The following is a 9,033-nucleotide window of genomic DNA, read 5'->3' on the forward strand; positions in this document are numbered from 1 at the left end:
TCAGTGTAACTTAAAATATAATTGCATTTGTGTGATTTTGTGTTTAACAATAATGCTTTGAATTTCTGTTTTTGCAGTAATGGATGATCATCATGGGTTGAATGAGGGAAAACATGTACAAACCGAAGAAAGTCGTACTAGAGAAGGAACTAGGGATGGTGAGCATCAGCTCTTACCATGATATGTATCAGTTGCCATGCATTGATAACTTTTTTAAAGTTGTGTCTTGCCAAAATAATTCATTTTTTTGTTACCTGTACGTAATTGGGTCTTAACTGTAATGGCAGCACTTTCTCAAGAATTTTAGGGCTTATGTCCTCATATTATGCTTCAATATCTGGTTAGCTTATGAGTTTTTTCTTGTACACTAAGTACTCCAGCAATACTAAGAAGAACATTGCAAACCAAATGAAGAAGCTAGTCATAAAAGGGGATAAGTGACGATTTTGGTTGCTTTTCTTTTTTCTTGCTCCAAATTAGCTGAAGTTTTGCATGTGGTCTTCAATGTAATAGAAAAATGTGGTTCTGTATTTTTGTCACTGGTTTTTGCTTTGTTTTCGAGTTAAAACGTAGGCAAAAAACTTGGCTTTTCCTAGCCATGTCTTTAGGAGTTTATTTGTTGAACAGCAAACAGGCAGACTGTTTATAGTGTATGAAGTCAAAACCAAATCCCACAGCATATAGAGCGGAAATCTGGGAACGGATTGTTTACACCGGTTATTGTGATGTGAACACAACACGTGAATCGATCGAGCGTCAAACGAAATGCCATCAAACAAAAAAGAGATGTGCCGCATTAGAGCTCTGTCAACTAATATCTTAAGCATTGTTTTAAAGTACCTTGTGTGCCTGCCTGGTGGTTGAGAGGCATCATAAAGCCTCGATAAACCCGTAAGTCATCAGCACGTTTTAAAGAATCAAAATGTGTTCTGAAACTTCGAAGGCAGCTGATATACCGTAATCGTGTTATCGGCATTCGAAGTCAGATCGAGCCGGGTAGCAAAGTCCAAGAGCAGTTCTTGCCCAAGAAAAATACCCTCTCGTGAGTTGTGGCCCATTTGCCAAGCGTTGCTAGCGTCAAAGTTTGGAAAGCGAGAACTGGTTTTAGGCTTATAAAATTTGTCTTGTATCGACTGCCATGTCTTCCCGCGCACAAGGTGTAAAGACCCTTCCAGGCATGCATTGCGATTACGTTCTGCGGACGTTTCTCGAACTGGTAACTAGATTTAAACATAATAATGGCCAGCAAGTGGCGATTGATTGTAACAGATCTGTGATCCAGTTTGCGTTGATTTTATTTCAAATCGGCATGATTTGTAGTGTTTTCAGCTTCTGGGATCAGGGGACATGCAGATGTATGGAGACCCGTACATTGCGCAGTCGAGGAGGCAGAGTAAAGAAAACTTTTGGATGCCACAAAGCTCTTAGAATGAGCTTGACGGCTATTAATGCAGTGTTCGACACTAACTTTCTTGCTAATTTGCCCTTTGGGCAACTAGTTCTGTTTTTGTTGGTTCCCCATGTGTCTTTTTAGTTGCCTACCTAGTAGACTTTTGTTGCCCATTAACACTCACGAGAAAATTTCAACTTGCAGAAATGCTCAACTTTTTTATAAACTTGCCTTCTTGTTTTGGTGTTGCAACAGTAATTCATTGGGTGATTAATCAGTCATAGAGCACATCCCTCACAAGATTTTAAACATCCACGAACTGTGCCCACACATTTTGATGAGACTCCACTTTTCTAACAAATAGACCCAGTGAAGCACTTTTACTGGTCAAATACGATGAACCAACTGTCATGAATGAAAACATAATTCATGCCCAGAAGCACATCATTATCATTAATATTATTGTTATTATTTTTGTTGTCATCGTTGTTGTTTTTATTGCTATTTTTATTTTATTGTTATTATTAATAATTGTCTTTTTAACTATATATTAAGGAATGGCAAAAAGATGGCTCAGCCTGTAACTGTAGTACCTATTTTGTATTTGTAATCATAGATTAATAAAACTGCTTCTCTTCCTCACCAGAGATCAGTCGGGGAGTAGCTTACAATCCTGACAACAGTGCCCCCATTTCTTTTTGAGTCACAACAGTAAAACTTATAGCCAAAATATTGCCGTACCGTACAATTTGTGTGGAAAGACTTTGACACAAAAGTTATTTCCAAATACTGTTGCAAAATGCATCTTTGAAAATTCAATGAGGTTATCAAGCATTTTATAGTATTTTAAGAGCTAGGGATTAATGCTTTTTATGGTTCGCACGATCAGTAATCGACTAGCCACTTTTATTTAGCAAGCTTTGGGGCAAGCTTCTCACAAAATTTGGGTTCATGGCTTGTTTCGGAAATGAGAGTCAATTGTAGAAACTTTCAGTGAATGTTAGAGTTGAGTTTACATGTCTTTGACCTTTAAGTTAATACTTCTGAACTTCTGCTCAAATGATTTCCCCGAAACTTGGGCATGGTTTGTATTAAGTCAAAATAAGCTGGTTCCAGAAATTGAGTAAAAGTATGCCAGCAAAATTTTTTTTACTGGTAGTGTTGTTGTCCAAAAAATGGGGTCCAGTCAAACACCAGTAAGAATAAAAATATTATCCCCAGTAAATGGAATTAAGTAACATTATCACCGAGTGAATGACAAAATATTTCCCAAAATTTCTTAGTCAACACCTCAAAGCCCCAAAATTTATGTTGCAAACTTTGACATGGGGTAGTGTGCCCACAATAACTGCAGAACCACCTTAAGTAATGATGAAACGGAATCAATAGAATAACCATGATAAGAATGGTGTTATCCTTTTGATACAATATTAATAACAAACAGTGGGGCTTGACTTTTCAAAATTACAGAAAAACTCAAATTGCATCTAGGGCCACCAGATCACAGTTTTCAAGCAACATACATTTAAATAGAAAGGAATTGTTAGCCAAATTAACTTTAACTAAAAATAACAGGCACTTTTTAAAAATAAAGTGGTTTGCTATTAAACAGTTAAAAAACAGTTCCTTTATATTGCTATATGTAGAAACATAAAAAATGAAAAGGGTTTGTCAAACACAACTCGATACACCACCACCACCCACATAAATTATGATACTCTCCCATGTAGATGTGGAAGTAAAACACCTTGTTTTCACTCTAAGAGGAATTGGAGTTTGCAAGCCCTGACAGTTGTTCAGATTGGTTTCTTTGGAGTTAATGACAATAAATTGATTAACACCAAATTAATTAAGAGAGCACTCAACAACCAAATTGATGGCATTTTGTTGGGTTCTTCATTAGGCCGTTGTTTTTTTTTATCATGACAAAACTCAAAAATGATATTGTTCGTAAAATGCTTGACAGTGGCCTTATAAATGAGTAGTTTTATGGACGTTATTTTGAAGATATGCTGTTGATGGACAAACCAAATAAATCTGACATGTTTTACGGTCAACAAATTTGAAGGTGGCTTGATCCATTTCCTGGACATTTCTCTGAAAAGAATATCCATTGACATTTATAGGAATCACACAAACACTGGACAGAATGTCTTGTTTTCTAGTCAAGTACGTTGACTTAGCAAAATTACTTGGGTTAGGCCTTGTTACACCAGGCTTCTCGTACATGTGAAATAGACTCTCTCATTCAGAAACAAAGAACAATGATTAAAATGTTCTGTTAGGGAATGGCTTTCCTAAATCTGTGGCTTCTAATCTTGTGAGGTGTTTCAGACACAGTAGCTCGGAACCTAGAACATCTTATCCCAATAACAACAAGACTATGAGTTTTAATAATAATAATAATAATAATAATAATAATAATAATAATCAATATTTAAACAGGGTGACCCCTTCAGTCGCAGGACTGGTATCAACGGGGGCCCTGTATAACGTAAAATAAAAAGAGCATGTATAAATAATATATATATCTATAAAAAAACTAACTACTTTAAAAGATACGCTGAAATGTTTAAAAAATTTAAAAGCTTAAAAAGGTAATAGCGTTCTCATAAAAATTGGATATAGAATTGAAAATGTTCTAAAAAATAACCTAAGAAAAAAAATCGGAGATAGCCTTGAAACGTTCCTTAGGTGGTAAAATCTTTATGTTCGTTGGAAGGCTATTAAATGTGCATGCACCATGATAATAAAAAGACTTTTTAGCGACATCTAAATGAAATTTAGGAAGTATTAAGGATTTTAAATTCTAATGTGGGGTTTGGGACTGGCACTAGTTTTGCTAGGCTAATGATATAATTTTGAAAGCAGATGGGAGCTCCTCTGGGGGCCTGTCCAGGAATCCACATCAATGTCCCAGACCAAAAATGGCATGTGCTTTTAATTATTACTTCATCTCATGCAGGAAGGAAGTGATGTCTGAACAGTTTTCATTGAAGTGCCTTGAAACCAGAACCAGAGTATTAACAATATTACAAACAACACAACAAAGAAAGTACAGGCTGCAAAACAGAGCACAGTGATGCAAACCCAAATGCAAGTTAATTTTGAAACCAAATTGAAAATTGCTATGTAGAGTGAGACGGGTAACTGCAATCACAACTGGTGGTTTGCTATTTGCGTGAAAAATTAGCAGACATTTAAGTTGAAGGAAGTAAGTTTATAGAGAAGTCCATTTGCATCATATTAATCAAAAACTGGTTTTCTTAGTTAGGTATAGAAATACAGTATGTTAATAAGTAGTTTCTTAGAAATCGATTTTGAAATAAAAACCAGCGCTAAAAAGTCACGACGTTTCGACCTCTACGAGGTCATTTTCAAGTGAGTAAATTTTCTACATTAGCATATAGCCATAAATATGTTAAAAACAACTTATAATAGATAAAAATGGGGCGAACGCTAAAATGTAATAAAATATGTGAAAAAGTGTTAAAAGTATACAATGGAAAAATACAATAATCTTAGCAAGAATTGCTCTAAACAAATAATTTGGCGCGAATTGAATCGCACCGTTTGTTTAGCACTGGTTGCTGTTCTTTGATAAAAAACATTTCAAAAATAAGGCAGCCAAATTTGTTCTGACACTTTCTTAAGATTCGAAAACTCTGTGCGATGTCTTCTGGCCCCATATCGTGCTGCTCTCTGAGGTGGTTTCCGATTGCCGATCCTTTGTGTTCTTCCATTCGTTGGTGTAGGTGTCGGCACGTGTAACCGACATAGCCTGCATCACACAGGCCACACTGAAATGAATACACCACGCATTGTTGACTCACAAGAGGCTGCTTGTCTTCCCTGACCTTAATTTCATCCTTGATGTTTCTACTTGTGTAAACTGGGGTAATATCTGCATTGATCTTCCGACTGAGGTCAGCCAGCTGTTTACGTACTACGTTTGCAGATTTCTGGTCCTTGTAGAGCAACACGATTCTGACTGGGGCTTCTCTTTTATCAGCCACTCGAGTATGTGAATCCTCGGACACTTTTGATTCAATAAATCTGCGAATGATTGACTGCACAAGGTCGTTAGGATAGCACAGTCGGGAAAAGATCTCTTTAAGGCGTTCACATTCCTCGTGAAAAAACTTCCACTTTCAAAATACAGTATGAATATTTATAATTTGAATTATAATAATATTACTGTTGTACTTTAGATTATAATTCCAATGCTCTTTTTAAAAACTGATTTCAGTTTCATTAGGTAGTTTGGTGCTTTGGGCCCAAAACAGCAGCCTGAAAACGGTCCTTGTAAGTTGACAAGCCCTTGAATAACCAGGAAGTTTCAAGAAATGGGCCCTGAAGAGGCAAAGGGCCGACTTCAGACACAACTTAAAGCGAGTTTCAATTAGTCCAGCAAATTTATTTCACTTTCCGTAGGAGGAAGGTAAATTCCTAAAGATAAACATGAAACGAATTACTACAAATAACTAACTGAAGACGGCAGAAAACTAAGAGAAAAATACAAACAGACGATAAACTAAACGGCTTACCAAAATGCTGGCAACAGGGTTCAGGGAACCAAGAAGATACAAGTGTACCGGACGATAAACTAGCACTAAATGAACATGAAAGGATAACACAAATATATACGCAACGAAATTTGTATACGACGCAAGAAAAAAAGCATGCAGAATGTGAAAAAATACATTGACATACGGAACAAAAAAGGACACAAAGAAAACACGAAATAGCCGAAACAGGCCCCTTCACAGAAAGTTTCAGTTTTCCACAATATTGTTGTGTCTATTGATGAAGTAAATCCCTCTCCATATTTTTAATAGCCTGGCCAAACCATACCTGGAGGCATTAGATGATATGATCGATGAGGAGGAGGGGAAGTTAGAAGAAGACAAGAAGAAGAAGGACAAGAGGATCAAGAAGAACAAGCGGAAGGGCAAGAAGAACAAGACAATGATGATGAACACCTCTACAGAAAGTTAATAGAGGATGAGTTTAGTGACAGAGATAAAATCAGTATTTATTTCGTAGATTTTTTAAATTTTTATCAGGATTTCTTTAACAGATGTATTAATAAGTAATAATTAAGTAAATAGAGGATGAGTCTGAAATTGTTTTGATTGTTCTACATTTACAACAGCTTATTGAAATTAGCCCAAGCTCAAAGGCTGAAGAAAATATGTCATTACTTTTTTTTTTACTAAATGAACCACAAATCACTGTGTTGCCTGTGACTAGTTTGTTGGATCTAGATTTAAGGGACAAAAGATTGACAGAACTTTTCATCTTTGTAATAAGAACCCAGTCACAGTCGTGCCTGACTAACTGTGTCCACCTTCCCTGGTTTAAATAAGCTAATCAAAATGCATGAATGGTGAAAATATCAAGCATCATGTAACCTGTTGATCAGTCGACAACTCCACCTCTCACATTTCTTTTCATAATTTGGATTTGCCAGATTTGAATGGAAGCCATAGGAAAGTTGTTGAAAACATATCAAACAATGATGAAAAAAAATTAGTTTGGTGGCCTGTGTTAGAAGTGCACCACTGTAAATGCAATGGTAAGTATTATATTAGTATGTCCAAAAGGCATTTATCTGTCAAAAATAGAATTTCTCAAACTAATTCTAACTTTGGTTATTTTGCCTTTGTAACAATACAAATCTCAAGATTATAGTGGTTTTACAACACAGGCTAAAAACATGCCCTAAAATATAATTTTCGAAAATGTTTGGATAAAGCAACGGTTTGTATCATACGTGAGCATTGCAGATAACTCAAGCCAATTAATTCAAGGTCACAAGTCAGATTGTTTTGGTTCGCCCGTGTGTAGAAAGATCTATAAGATTCCAGTTGATAGTGATAATGGTAATTATACCTGCTCATGAAAACACCAGTTGTATAAATTCCAGTCTAGCCATAAATAAATAAAAAAAGATTTGTAATCTTCTTTGTCATAACTGAATTATGTTATTGAACTAGTATGAGGTCCGTGTTGGTAAAACATTGGTCGAGTTCTTCGCCTTGCAATGTTGTGGCGAGATCCATAGACTTGTTAAAAAAAAGAAATACCCGTATCAGTATCCGACGTAAGTTTCATTCCATGTTCAATGCTAAATTCCTGAGGGGTGTGCCTACAAACGAGGACTAACAATAGAGCTATAAATCAATGAACATAATAAATCCCTCTAAGATTCTCTAACCGAAACAAGTGATAGGTTGAGGTATCACTGAATTCCTAATTTTCAACCTTCTGCTTTCATTTCATCGTCTCTCCCGGTTAGTAACACGCACCCGTTGTAGCTAGTTCCAGCCGATCCCAGGAATGCAAATCTCATTAGCAGTCAGTGCTCTGTCTGATAACCATAACGAGTACTTTTAAGGGTATCGAGTCTCATATCGGAGATTCGGTGATATTTCTTTCTAAAAACAAAAACTGAAATAGTGTTCAACATAACCTTGCTCAGCACGTTTGCGAAAATCTATTGGTTCCTTTCAGAGGTTTCTTTAAGAGCACTCTGCTAACCTCCAGGTACGATTTCCGTTCAGCGCCATACATTAATTATGTATGCAACTATCTCAAACTATCACATTATACTCAAACAGCAATCGTGAAAAGAACGAGTCAGTCAAAAAATGCATGCATAATTAATGTAAGGGGTGGGGCGAAAATCTTGCCAACCTCCCTGTCAAAATAAGAGAGCCCCTCTGCCAGTTTTGTCCACATAGTATAACTTCCACTGACAGAATCGCTATGATTACGATGACGACCACAAAGCGCTTTGTGGTGTATTGAATAGGCCACAAAGCGCTTTGCGGTGTTTTGAATAGGCCACAAAGCGCTTTGTGGTGTGAAAAATTGGAAAAACCAAATTATTTCAGAAAATAGCTGTGAGATATTTGCGAGTCAACGAACCATCCAGTTTTCAATGTTAAATCCCAAAATAAAACACCACATAGCGCTCTGTGGTGTTTCGAATAGGCCACAAAGCGCTCTGTGGTGTTTTGAGTAGGCCACAAAGCGCTCTGTGGTGTTTTCAATAGGCCACAAAGTGCTCCGTGGTTTTTTGACTACTACTGCTGTTTTGTAAAGCAAAGCGAACTAGGAACAGTTAGAAAGCACTCCGGCCATAAAAATCTACTCGACAAGAAAATTTCTGTAATAAATGTTCGGTGCTACAGGAGACGGCTTACCCAAAAAGGTTCAGTCAGCCTCAACAAACTTATACTGAGAAGAGGGCTTTCGCGAACCGGATTTCGTGTGAGTGACAAGATTGGGAATAGAGAAATATTGCGCAGATTGAGTGGTAGTTTTACATCACCGAAACTAAAATTGGTTACACTGCTTCTCAGAAATTTTGTTTTGCCTCTGTAATATCATTAAACGATCTGAATAATTTGAGGATAATCAAAGCGCGGAGTTTACTATTGGCTGGCCGGGAACACGCAGTTCGCAAACCGGAGAGCAACCACTGTTTAAATCTTCGATCGAACTTTCATGTTGAATTTGAAACTGAAAATACACTAAGCGGTCAATTTCCGATAGAAATCTTGTGAGGTAAATGCCATTCTTGCAAATAGTCGCTGCATATTTACGTTCAGAGTCACTCTGGTTCAGTTTAAAGA

General features: G+C 36.7%; 1 long non-coding RNA gene across 1 annotated transcript in view; it reads left to right on the forward strand.

Annotated features, from left to right (window-relative positions):
• LOC149115497 (uncharacterized) overlaps positions 1-7,352 on the forward strand; it is a 22,239-nt gene extending 14,887 nt beyond the window's left edge. The window contains exons 3-4 of the long non-coding RNA XR_016206063.1: positions 78-158; positions 6,229-7,352. This is a non-coding gene — a long non-coding RNA (uncharacterized LOC149115497). The remainder of the gene's footprint in view (positions 1-77; positions 159-6,228) is intronic.
• The last annotated feature ends 1,681 nt before the right edge of the window (positions 7,353-9,033 follow it).

This window comes from Orbicella faveolata, unplaced genomic scaffold (assembly GCF_042242905.1).
Source record: "Orbicella faveolata isolate gen_17 unplaced genomic scaffold, um_ofav_v1 contig_13, whole genome shotgun sequence".
In the NCBI taxonomy this organism is placed as follows: Eukaryota; Metazoa; Cnidaria; class Anthozoa; order Scleractinia; family Merulinidae; genus Orbicella; species Orbicella faveolata.